Source organism: Anomaloglossus baeobatrachus, chromosome 5 (assembly GCF_048569485.1).
Source record: "Anomaloglossus baeobatrachus isolate aAnoBae1 chromosome 5, aAnoBae1.hap1, whole genome shotgun sequence".
In the NCBI taxonomy this organism is placed as follows: domain Eukaryota; kingdom Metazoa; phylum Chordata; class Amphibia; order Anura; family Aromobatidae; genus Anomaloglossus; species Anomaloglossus baeobatrachus.
Genome location: NC_134357.1, coordinates 286,363,386 through 286,379,397, shown reverse-complemented (window position 1 = coordinate 286,379,397; position 16,012 = coordinate 286,363,386).

Below are 16,012 nucleotides of genomic sequence, written 5' to 3'. Positions count from 1 at the left end.
CAGCACATCTAGACTCCACGACCATGACACTGCAAATGCTTGCTCCATTAAATAGCAAAACTGTTCAGGTATTTCTGAAAACTCACTGATTTACCTAATTTGATCATCATCACAAGATTGTTCTTTGCACAACACAATCTACTATTAAATTCGACTTTTCATGAACTTCCTGACTGCAAAAGCTGGCAGCAGTGGGATTTGAACCCACGCCTCCAAAGAGACTGGAGCCTTAATCCAGCGCCTTAGACCGCTCGGCCATGCTACCTGGATGACAGCCGTGTCAACTTCCTTGGAGTAAGGCAAGTATAGCTGATTTCATTTTAAAGTAGTGTATGTGTGGTAATGGGCATATCACTCTCCAAAAAGACAAAGCAATAATTCTGAGAATTGTCTTTTCCTAAACATCAAAATATACAAGTATCATATGAAAAGATTAAAGGATTAGCTCAGTAAAAAGTAAGCAAATCATTACGCTACATGAGATAAGAATTTGAAAACCTCCGAGGTAGTAAGAGTGGCACCAGCGGGATTCAAACCCACACACCCAAAGAGACTGCAACCTTAAACCAGCACATCTAGACCCCACGAACCATGTTGCTGCAAATGCTTCCTCGATTCCATAGTGACACAGTCAAGGTATTTCTGAAAACTCACTGATTTACCTAATTTGCTAATCGTCACAAGATTGTTCTTTGCCCAACACTAAAAGCTGGCAGCAGTGGGATTTGAACCCACGCCTCCAAAGAGACTGGAGCCTAAATCCAGCGCCTTAGACCGCTCGGCCATGCTACCTGGGTGAAAAGCGATAAAATGTCCTTGGAGTAAGGGAAGTATAGCTGATTTTATTTTAAAGTAGTGTATGTGTGCTAACGGGCATATCTCTCTCCAACAGGACAAAGCAATAATTCTGAGAATTGTCTTTTCCTAAACATCAAAATGTACAAGTATCATATGAAAAGATTAAAGGATAAGCTCATTTAAAAGTAAGCAAATCATTAAGCTACATGAGATAAGAATTTGAAAACCTCAGAGGTAGTGGAGGTGGCAGCAGAGGGATTCAAGCTCACACACCCAAAGAGACTGCAGCCTTAATCCAGCACATCTAGACTCCACGACCATGACACTGCAAATGCTTGCTCCATTAAATAGCAAAACTGTTCAGGTATTTCTGAAAACTCACTGATTTACCTAATTTGATCATCATCACAAGATTGTTCTTTGCACAACACAATCTACTATTAAATTCGACTTTTCATGAACTTCCTGACTGCAAAAGCTGGCAGCAGTGGGATTTGAACCCACGCCTCCAAAGAGACTGGAGCCTTAATCCAGCGCCTTAGACCGCTCGGCCATGCTACCTGGATGACAGCCGTGTCAACTTCCTTGGAGTAAGGCAAGTATAGCTGATTTCATTTTAAAGTAGTGTATGTGTGGTAATGGGCATATCACTCTCCAAAAAGACAAAGCAATAATTCTGAGAATTGTCTTTTCCTAAACATCAAAATATACAAGTATCATATGAAAAGATTAAAGGATAAGCTCAGTAAAAAGTAAGCAAATCATTACGCTACATGAGATAAGAATTTGAAAACCTCCGAGGTAGTAAGAGTGGCACCAGCGGGATTCAAACCCACACACCCAAAGAGACTGCAACCTTAAACCAGCACATCTAGACCCCACGAACCATGTTGCTGCAAATGCTTCCTTGATTCCATAGTGACACAGTCAAGGTATTTCTGAAAACTCACTGATTTACCTAATTTGCTAATCGTCACAAGATTGTTCTTTGCCCAACACTAAAAGCTGGCAGCAGTGGGATTTGAACCCACGCCTCCAAAGAGACTGGAGCCTAAATCCAGCGCCTTAGACCGCTCGGCCATGCTACCTGGGTGAAAAGCGATAAAATGTCCTTGGAGTAAGGGAAGTATAGCTGATTTTATTTTAAAGTAGTGTATGTGTGCTAACGGGCATATCTCTCTCCAACAGGACAAAGCATTAATTCTGAGAATTGTCTTTTCCTAAACATCAAAATGTACAAGTATCATATGAAAAGATTAAAGGATAAGCTCATTTAAAAGTAAGCAAATCATTAAGCTACATGAGATAAGAATTTGAAAACCTCAGAGGTAGTGGAGGTGGCAGCAGAGGGATTCAAGCCCACACACCCAAAGAGACTGCAGCCTTAATCCAGCACATCTAGACTCCACGACCATGACACTGCAAATGCTTGCTCCATTAAATAGCAAAACTGTTCAGGTATTTCTGAAAACTCACTGATTTACCTAATTTGATCATCATCACAAGATTGTTCTTTGCACAACCCAATCTACTATTAAATTCGACTTTTCATGAACTTCCTGACTGCAAAAGCTGGCAGCAGTGGGATTTGAACCCACGCCTCCAAAGAGACTGGAGCCTTAATCCAGCGCCTTAGACCGCTCGGCCATGCTACCTGGATGACAGCCGTGTCAACTTCCTTGGAGTAAGGCAAGTATAGCTGATTTCATTTTAAAGTAGTGTATGTGTGGTAATGGGCATATCACTCTCCAAAAAGACAAAGCAATAATTCTGAGAATTGTCTTTTCCTAAACATCAAAATATACAAGTATCATATGAAAAGATTAAAGGATAAGCTCAGTAAAAAGTAAGCAAATCATTACGCTACATGAGATAAGAATTTGAAAACCTCCGAGGTAGTAAGAGTGGCACCAGCGGGATTCAAACCCACACACCCAAAGAGACTGCAACCTTAAACCAGCACATCTAGACCCCACGAACCATGTTGCTGCAAATGCTTCCTCGATTCCATAGTGACACAGTCAAGGTATTTCTGAAAACTCACTGATTTACCTAATTTGCTAATCGTCACAAGATTGTTCTTTGCCCAACACTAAAAGCTGGCAGCAGTGGGATTTGAACCCACGCCTCCAAAGAGACTGGAGCCTAAATCCAGCGCCTTAGACCGCTCGGCCATGCTACCTGGGTGAAAAGTGATAAAATGTCCTTGGAGTAAGGGAAGTATAGCTGATTTTATTTTAAAGTAGTGTATGTGTGCTAACGGGCATATCTCTCTCCAACAGGACAAAGCAATAATTCTGAGAATTGTCTTTTCCTAAACATCAAAATGTACAAGTATCATATGAAAAGATTAAAGGATAAGCTCATTTAAAAGTAAGCAAATCATTAAGCTACATGAGATAAGAATTTGAAAACCTCAGAGGTAGTGGAGGTGGCAGCAGAGGGATTCAAGCCCACACACCCAAAGAGACTGCAGCCTTAATCCAGCACATCTAGACTCCACGACCATGACACTGCAAATGCTTGCTCCATTAAATAGCAAAACTGTTCAGGTATTTCTGAAAACTCACTGATTTACCTAATTTGATCATCATCACAAGATTGTTCTTTGCACAACACAATCTACTATTAAATTCGACTTTTCATGAACTTCCTGACTGCAAAAGCTGGCAGCAGTGGGATTTGAACCCACGCCTCCAAAGAGACTGGAGCCTTAATCCAGCGCCTTAGACCGCTCGGCCATGCTACCTGGATGACAGCCGTGTCAACTTCCTTGGAGTAAGGCAAGTATAGCTGATTTCATTTTAAAGTAGTGTATGTGTGGTAATGGGCATATCACTCTCCAAAAAGACAAAGCAATAATTCTGAGAATTGTCTTTTCCTAAACATCAAAATATACAAGTATCATATGAAAAGATTAAAGGATAAGCTCAGTAAAAAGTAAGCAAATCATTACGCTACATGAGATAAGAATTTGAAAACCTCCGAGGTAGTAAGAGTGGCACCAGCGGGATTCAAACCCACACACCCAAAGAGACTGCAACCTTAAACCAGCACATCTAGACCCCACGAACCATGTTGCTGCAAATGCTTCCTCGATTCCATAGTGACACAGTCAAGGTATTTCTGAAAACTCACTGATTTACCTAATTTGCTAATCGTCACAAGATTGTTCTTTGCCCAACACTAAAAGCTGGCAGCAGTGGGATTTGAACCCACGCCTCCAAAGAGACTGGAGCCTAAATCCAGCGCCTTAGACCGCTCGGCCATGCTACCTGGGTGAAAAGCGATAAAATGTCCTTGGAGTAAGGGAAGTATAGCTGATTTTATTTTAAAGTAGTGTATGTGTGCTAACGGGCATATCTCTCTCCAACAGGACAAAGCAATAATTCTGAGAATTGTCTTTTCCTAAACATCAAAATGTACAAGTATCATATGAAAAGATTAAAGGATAAGCTCATTTAAAAGTAAGCAAATCATTAAGCTACATGAGATAAGAATTTGAAAACCTCAGAGGTAGTGGAGGTGGCAGCAGAGGGATTCAAGCCCACACACCCAAAGAGACTGCAGCCTTAATCCAGCACATCTAGACTCCACGACCATGACACTGCAAATGCTTGCTCCATTAAATAGCAAAACTGTTCAGGTATTTCTGAAAACTCACTGATTTACCTAATTTGATCATCATCACAAGATTGTTCTTTGCACAACACAATCTACTATTAAATTCGACTTTTCATGAACTTCCTGACTGCAAAAGCTGGCAGCAGTGGTATTTGAACCCACGCCTCCAAAGAGACTGGAGCCTTAATCCAGCGCCTTAGACCGCTCGGCCATGCTACCTGGATGACAGCCGTGTCAACTTCCTTGGAGTAAGGCAAGTATAGCTGATTTCATTTTAAAGTAGTGTATGTGTGGTAATGGGCATATCACTCTCCAAAAAGACAAAGCAATAATTCTGAGAATTGTCTTTTCCTAAACATCAAAATATACAAGTATCATATGAAAAGATTAAAGGATAAGCTCAGTAAAAAGTAAGCAAATCATTACGCTACATGAGATAAGAATTTGAAAACCTCCGAGGTAGTAAGAGTGGCACCAGCGGGATTCAAACCCACACACCCAAAGAGACTGCAACCTTAAACCAGCACATCTAGACCCCACGAACCATGTTGCTGCAAATGCTTCCTCGATTCCATAGTGACACAGTCAAGGTATTTCTGAAAACTCACTGATTTACCTAATTTGCTAATCGTCACAAGATTGTTCTTTGCCCAACACTAAAAGCTGGCAGCAGTGGGATTTGAACCCACGCCTCCAAAGAGACTGGAGCCTAAATCCAGCGCCTTAGACCGCTCGGCCATGCTACCTGGGTGAAAAGCGATAAAATGTCCTTGGAGTAAGGGAAGTATAGCTGATTTTATTTTAAAGTAGTGTATGTGTGCTAACGGGCATATCTCTCTCCAACAGGACAAAGCAATAATTCTGAGAATTGTCTTTTCCTAAACATCAAAATGTACAAGTATCATATGAAAAGATTAAAGGATAAGCTCATTTAAAAGTAAGCAAATCATTAAGCTACATGAGATAAGAATTTGAAAACCTCAGAGGTAGTGGAGGTGGCAGCAGAGGGATTCAAGCCCACACACCCAAAGAGACTGCAGCCTTAATCCAGCACATCTAGACTCCACGACCATGACACTGCAAATGCTTGCTCCATTAAATAGCAAAACTGTTCAGGTATTTCTGAAAACTCACTGATTTACCTAATTTGATCATCATCACAAGATTGTTCTTTGCACAACCCAATCTACTATTAAATTCGACTTTTCATGAACTTCCTGACTGCAAAAGCTGGCAGCAGTGGGATTTGAACCCACGCCTCCAAAGAGACTGGAGCCTTAATCCAGCGCCTTAGACCGCTCGGCCATGCTACCTGGATGACAGCCGTGTCAACTTCCTTGGAGTAAGGCAAGTATAGCTGATTTCATTTTAAAGTAGTGTATGTGTGGTAATGGGCATATCACTCTCCAAAAAGACAAAGCAATAATTCTGAGAATTGTCTTTTCCTAAACATCAAAATATACAAGTATCATATGAAAAGATTAAAGGATAAGCTCATTAAAAAGTAAGCAAATCATTACGCTACATGAGATAAGAATTTGAAAACCTCCGAGGTAGTAAGAGTGGCACCAGCGGGATTCAAACCCACACACCCAAAGAGACTGCAACCTTAAACCAGCACATCTAGACCCCACGAACCATGTTGCTGCAAATGCTTCCTCGATTCCATAGTGACACAGTCAAGGTATTTCTGAAAACTCACTGATTTACCTAATTTGCTAATCGTCACAAGATTGTTCTTTGCCCAACACTAAAAGCTGGCAGCAGTAGGATTTGAACCCACGCCTCCAAAGAGACTGGAGCCTAAATCCAGCGCCTTAGACCGCTCGGCCATGCTACCTGGGTGAAAAGCGATAAAATGTCCTTGGAGTAAGGGAAGTATAGCTGATTTTATTTTAAAGTAGTGTATGTGTGCTAACGGGCATATCTCTCTCCAACAGGACAAAGCAATAATTCTGAGAATTGTCTTTTCCTAAACATCAAAATGTACAAGTATCATATGAAAAGATTAAAGGATAAGCTCATTTAAAAGTAAGCAAATCATTAAGCTACATGAGATAAGAATTTGAAAACCTCAGAGGTAGTGGAGGTGGCAGCAGAGGGATTCAAGCCCACACACCCAAAGAGACTGCAGCCTTAATCCAGCACATCTAGACTCCACGACCATGACACTGCAAATGCTTGCTCCATTAAATAGCAAAACTGTTCAGGTATTTCTGAAAACTCACTGATTTACCTAATTTGATCATCATCACAAGATTGTTCTTTGCACAACACAATCTACTATTAAATTCGACTTTTCATGAACTTCGTGACTGCAAAAGCTGGCAGCAGTGGGATTTGAACCCACGCCTCCAAAGAGACTGGAGCCTTAAGCCAGCGCCTTAGACCGCTCGGCCATGCTACCTGGATGACAGCCGTGTCAACTTCCTTGGAGTAAGGCAAGTATAGCTGATTTCATTTTAAAGTAGTGTATGTGTGGTAACGGGCATATCACTCTCCAAAAAGACAAAGCAATAATTCTGAGAATTGTCTTTTCCTAAACATCAAAATATACAAGTATCATATGAAAAGATTAAAGGATAAGCTCAGTAAAAAGTAAGCAAATCATTACGCTACATGAGATAAGAATTTGAAAACCTCTGAGGTAGTAAGAGTGGCACCAGCGGGATTCAAACCCACACACCCAAAGAGACTGCAACCTTAAACCAGCACATCTAGACCCCACGAACCATGTTGCTGCAAATGCTTCCTCGATTCCATAGTGACACAGTCAAGGTATTTCTGAAAACTCACTGATTTACCTAATTTGCTAATCGTCACAAGATTGTTCTTTGCCCAACACTAAAAGCTGGCAGCAGTGGGATTTGAACCCACGCCTCCAAAGAGACTGGAGCCTAAATCCAGCGCCTTAGACCGCTCGGCCATGCTACCTGGGTGAAAAGCGATAAAATGTCCTTGGAGTAAGGGAAGTATAGCTGATTTTATTTTAAAGTAGTGTATGTGTGCTAACGGGCATATCTCTCTCCAACAGGACAAAGCAATAATTCTGAGAATTGTCTTTTCCTAAACATCAAAATGTACAAGTATCATATGAAAAGATTAAAGGATAAGCTCATTTAAAAGTAAGCAAATCATTAAGCTACATGAGATAAGAATTTGAAAACCTCAGAGGTAGTGGAGGTGGCAGCAGAGGGATTCAAGCCCACACACCCAAAGAGACTGCAGCCTTAATCCAGCACATCTAGACTCCACGACCATGACACTGCAAATGCTTGCTCCATTAAATAGCAAAACTGTTCAGGTATTTCTGAAAACTCACTGATTTACCTAATTTGATCATCATCACAAGATTGTTCTTTGCACAACCCAATCTACTATTAAATTCGACTTTTCATGAACTTCCTGACTGCAAAAGCTGGCAGCAGTGGGATTTGAACCCACGCCTCCAAAGAGACTGGAGCCTTAATCCAGCGCCTTAGACCGCTCGGCCATGCTACCTGGATGACAGCCGTGTCAACTTCCTTGGAGTAAGGCAAGTATAGCTGATTTCATTTTAAAGTAGTGTATGTGTGGTAATGGGCATATCACTCTCCAAAAAGACAAAGCAATAATTCTGAGAATTGTCTTTTCCTAAACATCAAAATATACAAGTATCATATGAAAAGATTAAAGGATAAGCTCAGTAAAAAGTAAGCAAATCATTACGCTACATGAGATAAGAATTTGAAAACCTCCGAGGTAGTAAGAGTGGCACCAGCGGGATTCAAACCCACACACCCAAAGAGACTGCAACCTTAAACCAGCACATCTAGACCCCATGAACCATGTTGCTGCAAATGCTTCCTCGATTCCATAGTGACACAGTCAAGGTATTTCTGAAAACTCACTGATTTACCTAATTTGCTAATCGTCACAAGATTGTTCTTTGCCCAACACTAAAAGCTGGCAGCAGTGGGATTTGAACCCACGCCTCCAAAGAGACTGGAGCCTAAATCCAGCGCCTTAGACCGCTCGGCCATGCTACCTGGGTGAAAAGCGATAAAATGTCCTTGGAGTAAGGGAAGTATAGCTGATTTTATTTTAAAGTAGTGTATGTGTGCTAACGGGCATATCTCTCTCCAACAGGACAAAGCAATAATTCTGAGAATTGTCTTTTCCTAAACATCAAAATGTACAAGTATCATATGAAAAGATTAAAGGATAAGCTCATTTAAAAGTAAGCAAATCATTAAGCTACATGAGATAAGAATTTGAAAACCTCAGAGGTAGTGGAGGTGGCAGCAGAGGGATTCAAGCCCACACACCCAAAGAGACTGCAGCCTTAATCCAGCACATCTAGACTCCACGACCATGACACTGCAAATGCTTGCTCCATTAAATAGCAAAACTGTTCAGGTATTTCTGAAAACTCACTGATTTACCTAATTTGATCATCATCACAAGATTGTTCTTTGCACAACCCAATCTACTATTAAATTCGACTTTTCATGAACTTCCTGACTGCAAAAGCTGGCAGCAGTGGGATTTGAACCCACGCCTCCAAAGAGACTGGAGCCTTAATCCAGCGCCTTAGACCGCTCGGCCATGCTACCTGGATGACAGCCGTGTCAACTTCCTTGGAGTAAGGCAAGTATAGCTGATTTCATTTTAAAGTAGTGTATGTGTGGTAATGGGCATATCACTCTCCAAAAAGACAAAGCAATAATTCTGAGAATTGTCTTTTCCTAAACATCAAAATATACAAGTATCATATGAAAAGATTAAAGGATAAGCTCAGTAAAAAGTAAGCAAATCATTACGCTACATGAGATAAGAATTTGAAAACCTCCGAGGTAGTAAGAGTGGCACCAGCGGGATTCAAACCCACACACCCAAAGAGACTGCAACCTTAAACCAGCACATCTAGACCCCATGAACCATGTTGCTACAAATGCTTCCTCGATTCCATAGTGACACAGTCAAGGTATTTCTGAAAACTCACTGATTTACCTAATTTGCTAATCGTCACAAGATTGTTCTTTGCCCAACACTAAAAGCTGGCAGCAGTGGGATTTGAACCCACGCCTCCAAAGAGACTGGAGCCTAAATCCAGCGCCTTAGACCGCTCGGCCATGCTACCTGGGTGAAAAGCGATAAAATGTCCTTGGAGTAAGGGAAGTATAGCTGATTTTATTTTAAAGTAGTGTATGTGTGCTAACGGGCATATCTCTCTCCAACAGGACAAAGCAATAATTCTGAGAATTGTCTTTTCCTAAACATCAAAATGTACAAGTATCATATGAAAAGATTAAAGGATAAGCTCATTTAAAAGTAAGCAAATCATTAAGCTACATGAGATAAGAATTTGAAAACCTCAGAGGTAGTGGAGGTGGCAGCAGAGGGATTCAAGCCCACACACCCAAAGAGACTGCAGCCTTAATCCAGCACATCTAGACTCCACGACCATGACACTGCAAATGCTTGCTCCATTAAATAGCAAAACTGTTCAGGTATTTCTGAAAACTCACTGATTTACCTAATTTGATCATCATCACAAGATTGTTCTTTGCACAACACAATCTACTATTAAATTCGACTTTTCATGAACTTCATGACTGCAAAAGCTGGCAGCAGTGGGATTTGAACCCACGCCTCCAAAGAGACTGGAGCCTTAATCCAGCGCCTTAGACCGCTCGGCCATGCTACCTGGATGACAGCCGTATCAACTTCCTTGGAGTAAGGCAAGTATAGCTGATTTCATTTTAAAGTAGTGTATGTGTGGTAATGGGCATATCACTCTCCAAAAAGACAAAGCAATAATTCTGAGAATTGTCTTTTCCTAAACATCAAAATATACAAGTATCATATGAAAAGATTAAAGGATAAGCTCAGTAAAAAGTAAGCAAATCATTACGCTACATGAGATAAGAATTTGAAAACCTCCGAGGTAGTAAGAGTGGCACAAGCGGGATTCAAACCCACACACCCAAAGAGACTGCAACCTTAAACCAGCACATCTAGACCCCACGAACCATGTTGCTGCAAATGCTTCCTTGATTCCATAGTGACACAGTCAAGGTATTTCTGAAAACTCACTGATTTACCTAATTTGCTAATCGTCACAAGATTGTTCTTTGCCCAACACTAAAAGCTGGCAGCAGTGGGATTTGAACCCACGCCTCCAAAGAGACTGGAGCCTAAATCCAGCGCCTTAGACCGCTCGGCCATGCTACCTGGGTGAAAAGCGATAAAATGTCCTTGGAGTAAGGGAAGTATAGCTGATTTTATTTTAAAGTAGTGTATGTGTGCTAACGGGCATATCTCTCTCCAACAGGACAAAGCAATAATTCTGAGAATTGTCTTTTCCTAAACATCAAAATGTACAAGTATCATATGAAAAGATTAAAGGATAAGCTCATTTAAAAGTAAGCAAATCATTAAGCTACATGAGATAAGAATTTGAAAACCTCAGAGGTAGTGGAGGTGGCAGCAGAGGGATTCAAGCCCACACACCCAAAGAGACTGCAGCCTTAATCCAGCACATCTAGACTCCACGACCATGACACTGCAAATGCTTGCTCCATTAAATAGCAAAACTGTTCAGGTATTTCTGAAAACTCACTGATTTACCTAATTTGATCAGCATCACAAGATTGTTCTTTGCACAACACAATCTACTATTAAATTCGACTTTTCATGAACTTCATGACTGCAAAAGCTGGCGGCAGTGGGATTTGAACCCACGCCTCCAAAGAGACTGGAGCCTTAATCCAGCGCCTTAGACCGCTCGGCCATGCTACCTGGATGACAGCCGTGTCAACTTCCTTGGAGTAAGGCAAGTATAGCTGATTTCATTTTAAAGTAGTGTATGTGTGGTAATGGGCATATCACTCTCCAAAAAGACAAAGCAATAATTCTGAGAATTGTCTTTTCCTAAACATCAAAATATACAAGTATCATATGAAAAGATTAAAGGATAAGCTCAGTAAAAAGTAAGCAAATCATTACGCTACATGAGATAAGAATTTGAAAACCTCCGAGGTAGTAAGAGTGGCACCAGCGGGATTCAAACCCACACACCCAAAGAGACTGCAACCTTAAACCAGCACATCTAGACCCCACGAACCATGTTGCTGCAAATGCTTCCTCGATTCCATAGTGACACAGACAAGGTATTTCTGAAAACTCACTGATTTACCTAATTTGCTAATCGTCACAAGATTGTTCTTTGCCCAACACTAAAAGCTGGCAGCAGTGGGATTTGAACCCACGCCTCCAAAGAGACTGGAGCCTAAATCCAGCGCCTTAGACCGCTCGGCCATGCTACCTGGGTGAAAAGCGATAAAATGTCCTTGGAGTAAGGGAAGTATAGCTGATTTTATTTTAAAGTAGTGTATGTGTGCTAACGGGCATATCTCTCTCCAACAGGACAAAGCAATAATTCTGAGAATTGTCTTTTCCTAAACATCAAAATGTACAAGTATCATATGAAAAGATTAAAGGATAAGCTCATTTAAAAGTAAGCAAATCATTAAGCTACATGAGATAAGAATTTGAAAACCTCAGAGGTAGTGGAGGTGGCAGCAGAGGGATTCAAGCCCACACACCCAAAGAGACTGCAGCCTTAATCCAGCACATCTAGACTCCACGACCATGACACTGCAAATGCTTGCTCCATTAAATAGCAAAACTGTTCAGGTATTTCTGAAAACTCACTGATTTACCTAATTTGATCATCATCACAAGATTGTTCTTTGCACAACACAATCTACTATTAAATTCGACTTTTCATGAACTTCATGACTGCAAAAGCTGGCAGCAGTGGGATTTGAACCCACGCCTCCAAAGAGACTGGAGCCTTAATCCAGCGCCTTAGACCGCTCGGCCATGCTACCTGGATGACAGCCGTGTCAACTTCCTTGGAGTAAGGCAAGTATAGCTGATTTCATTTTAAAGTAGTGTATGTGTGGTAATGGGCATATCACTCTCCAAAAAGACAAAGCAATAATTCTGAGAATTGTCTTTTCCTAAACATCAAAATATACAAGTATCATATGAAAAGATTAAAGGATAAGCTCAGTAAAAAGTAAGCAAATCATTACGCTACATGAGATAAGAATTTGAAAACCTCCGAGGTAGTAAGAGTGGCACAAGCGGGATTCAAACCCACACACCCAAAGAGACTGCAACCTTAAACCAGCACATCTAGACCCCACGAACCATGTTGCTGCAAATGCTTCCTCGATTCCATAGTGACACAGTCAAGGTATTTCTGAAAACTCACTGATTTACCTAATTTGCTAATCGTCACAAGATTGTTCTTTGCCCAACACTAAAAGCTGGCAGCAGTGGGATTTGAACCCACGCCTCCAAAGAGACTGAAGCCTAAATCCAGCGCCTTAGACCGCTCAGCCATGCTACCTGGGTGAAAAGCGATAAATTGTCCTTGGAGTAAGGGAAGTATAGCTGATTTTATTTTAAAGTAGTGTATGTGTGCTAACGGGCATATCTCTCTCCAACAGGACAAAGCAATAATTCTGAGAATTGTCTTTTCCTAAACATCAAAATGTACAAGTATCATATGAAAAGATTAAAGGATAAGCTCATTTAAAAGTAAGCAAATCATTAAGCTACATGAGATAAGAATTTGAAAACCTCAGAGGTAGTGGAGGTGGCAGCAGAGGGATTCAAGCCCACACACCCAAAGAGACTGCAGCCTTAATCCAGCACATCTAGACTCCACGACCATGACACTGCAAATGCTTGCTCCATTAAATAGCAAAACTGTTCAGGTATTTCTGAAAACTCACTGATTTACCTAATTTGATCATCATCACAAGATTGTTCTTTGCACAACACAATCTACTATTAAATTCGACTTTTCATGAACTTCATGACTGCAAAAGCTGGCAGCAGTGGGATTTGAACCCACGCCTCCAAAGAGACTGGAGCCTTAATCCAGCGCCTTAGACCGCTCGGCCATGCTACCTGGATGACAGCCGTGTCAACTTCCTTGGAGTAAGGCAAGTATAGCTGATTTCATTTTAAAGTAGTGTATGTGTGGTAATGGGCATATCACTCTCCAAAAAGACAAAGCAATAATTCTGAGAATTGTCTTTTCCTAAACATCAAAATATACAAGTATCATATGAAAAGATTAAAGGATAAGCTCAGTAAAAAGTAAGCAAATCATTACGCTACATGAGATAAGAATTTGAAAACCTCCGAGGTAGTAAGAGTGGCACAAGCGGGATTCAAACCCACACACCCAAAGAGACTGCAACCTTAAACCAGCACATCTAGACCCCACGAACCATGTTGCTGCAAATGCTTCCTCGATTCCATAGTGACACAGTCAAGGTATTTCTGAAAACTCACTGATTTACCTAATTTGCTAATCGTCACAAGATTGTTCTTTGCCCAACACTAAAAGCTGGCAGCAGTGGGATTTGAACCCACGCCTCCAAAGAGACTGGAGCCTAAATCCAGCGCCTTAGACCGCTCGGCCATGCTACCTGGGTGAAAAGCGATAAAATGTCCTTGGAGTAAGGGAAGTATAGCTGATTTTATTTTAAAGTAGTGTATGTGTGCTAACGGGCATATCTCTCTCCAACAGGACAAAGCAATAATTCTGAGAATTGTCTTTTCCTAAACATCAAAATGTACAAGTATCATATGAAAAGATTAAAGGATAAGCTCATTTAAAAGTAAGCAAATCATTAAGCTACATGAGATAAGAATTTGAAAACCTCAGAGGTAGTGGAGGTGGCAGCAGAGGGATTCAAGCCCACACACCCAAAGAGACTGCAGCCTTAATCCAGCACATCTAGACTCCACGACCATGACACTGCAAATGCTTGCTCCATTAAATAGCAAAACTGTTCAGGTATTTCTGAAAACTCACTGATTTACCTAATTTGATCAGCATCACAAGATTGTTCTTTGCACAACACAATCTACTATTAAATTCGACTTTTCATGAACTTCATGACTGCAAAAGCTGGCAGCAGTGGGATTTGAACCCACGCCTCCAAAGAGACTGGAGCCTTAATCCAGCGCCTTAGACCGCTCGGCCATGCTACCTGGATGACAGCCGTGTCAACTTCCTTGGAGTAAGGCAAGTATAGCTGATTTCATTTTAAAGTAGTGTATGTGTGGTAACGGGCATATCACTCTCCAAAAAGACAAAGCAATAATTCTGAGAATTGTCTTTTCCTAAACATCAAAATATACAAGTATCATATGAAAAGATTAAAGGATAAGCTCAGTAAAAAGTAAGCAAATCATTACGCTACATGAGATAAGAATTTGAAAACCTCCAAGGTAGTAAGAGTGGCACCAGCGGGATTCAAACCCACACACCCAAAGAGACTGCAACCTTAAACCAGCACATCTAGACCCCACGAACCATGTTGCTGCAAATGCTTCCTCGATTCCATAGTGACACAGTCAAGGTATTTCTGAAAACTCACTGATTTACCTAATTTGCTAATCGTCACAAGATTGTTCTTTGCCCAACACTAAAAGCTGGCAGCAGTGGGATTTGAACCCACGCCTCCAAAGAGACTGGAGCCTAAATCCAGCGCCTTAGACCGCTCGGCCATGCTACCTGGGTGAAAAGTGATAAAATGTCCTTGGAGTAAGGGAAGTATAGCTGATTTAATTTTAAAGTAGTGTATGTGTGCTAATGGGCATATCTCTCTCCAACAGGACAAAGCAATAATTCTGAGAATTGTCTTTTCCTAAACATCAAAATGTACAAGTATCATATGAAAAGATTAAAGGATAAGCTCATTTAAAAGTAAGCAAATCATTAAGCTACATGAGATAAGAATTTGAAAACCTCAGAGGTAGTGGAGGTGGCAGCAGAGGGATTCAAGCCCACACACCCAAAGAGACTGCAGCCTTAATCCAGCACATCTAGACTCCACGACCATGACACTGCAAATGCTTGCTCCATTAAATAGCAAAACTGTTCAGGTATTTCTGAAAACTCACTGATTTACCTAATTTGATCATCATCACAAGTTTTTCTTTGCACAACACAATCTACTATTAAATTCGACTTTTCATGAACTTCCTGACTGCAAAAGCTGGCAGCAGTGGGATTTGAACCCACGCCTCCAAAGAGACTGGAGCCTTAAGCCAGCGCCTTAGACCGCTCGGCCATGCTACCTGGATGACAGCCGTGTCAACTTCCTTGGAGTAAGGCAAGTATAGCTGATTTCATTTTAAAGTAGTGTATGTGTGGTAACGGGCATATCACTCTCCAAAAAGACAAAGCAATAATTCTGAGAATTGTCTTTTCCTAAACATCAAAATATACAAGTATCATATGAAAAGATTAAAGGATAAGCTCAGTAAAAAGTAAGCAAATCATTACGCTACATGAGATAAGAATTTGAAAACCTCTGAGGTAGTAAGAGTGGCACCAGCGGGATTCAAACCCACACACCCAAAGAGACTGCAACCTTAAACCAGCACATCTAGACCCCACGAACCATGTTGCTGCAAATGCTTCCTCGATTCCATAGTGACACAGTCAAGGTATTTCTGAAAACTCACTGATTTACCTAATTTGCTAATCGTCACAAGATTGTTCTTTGCC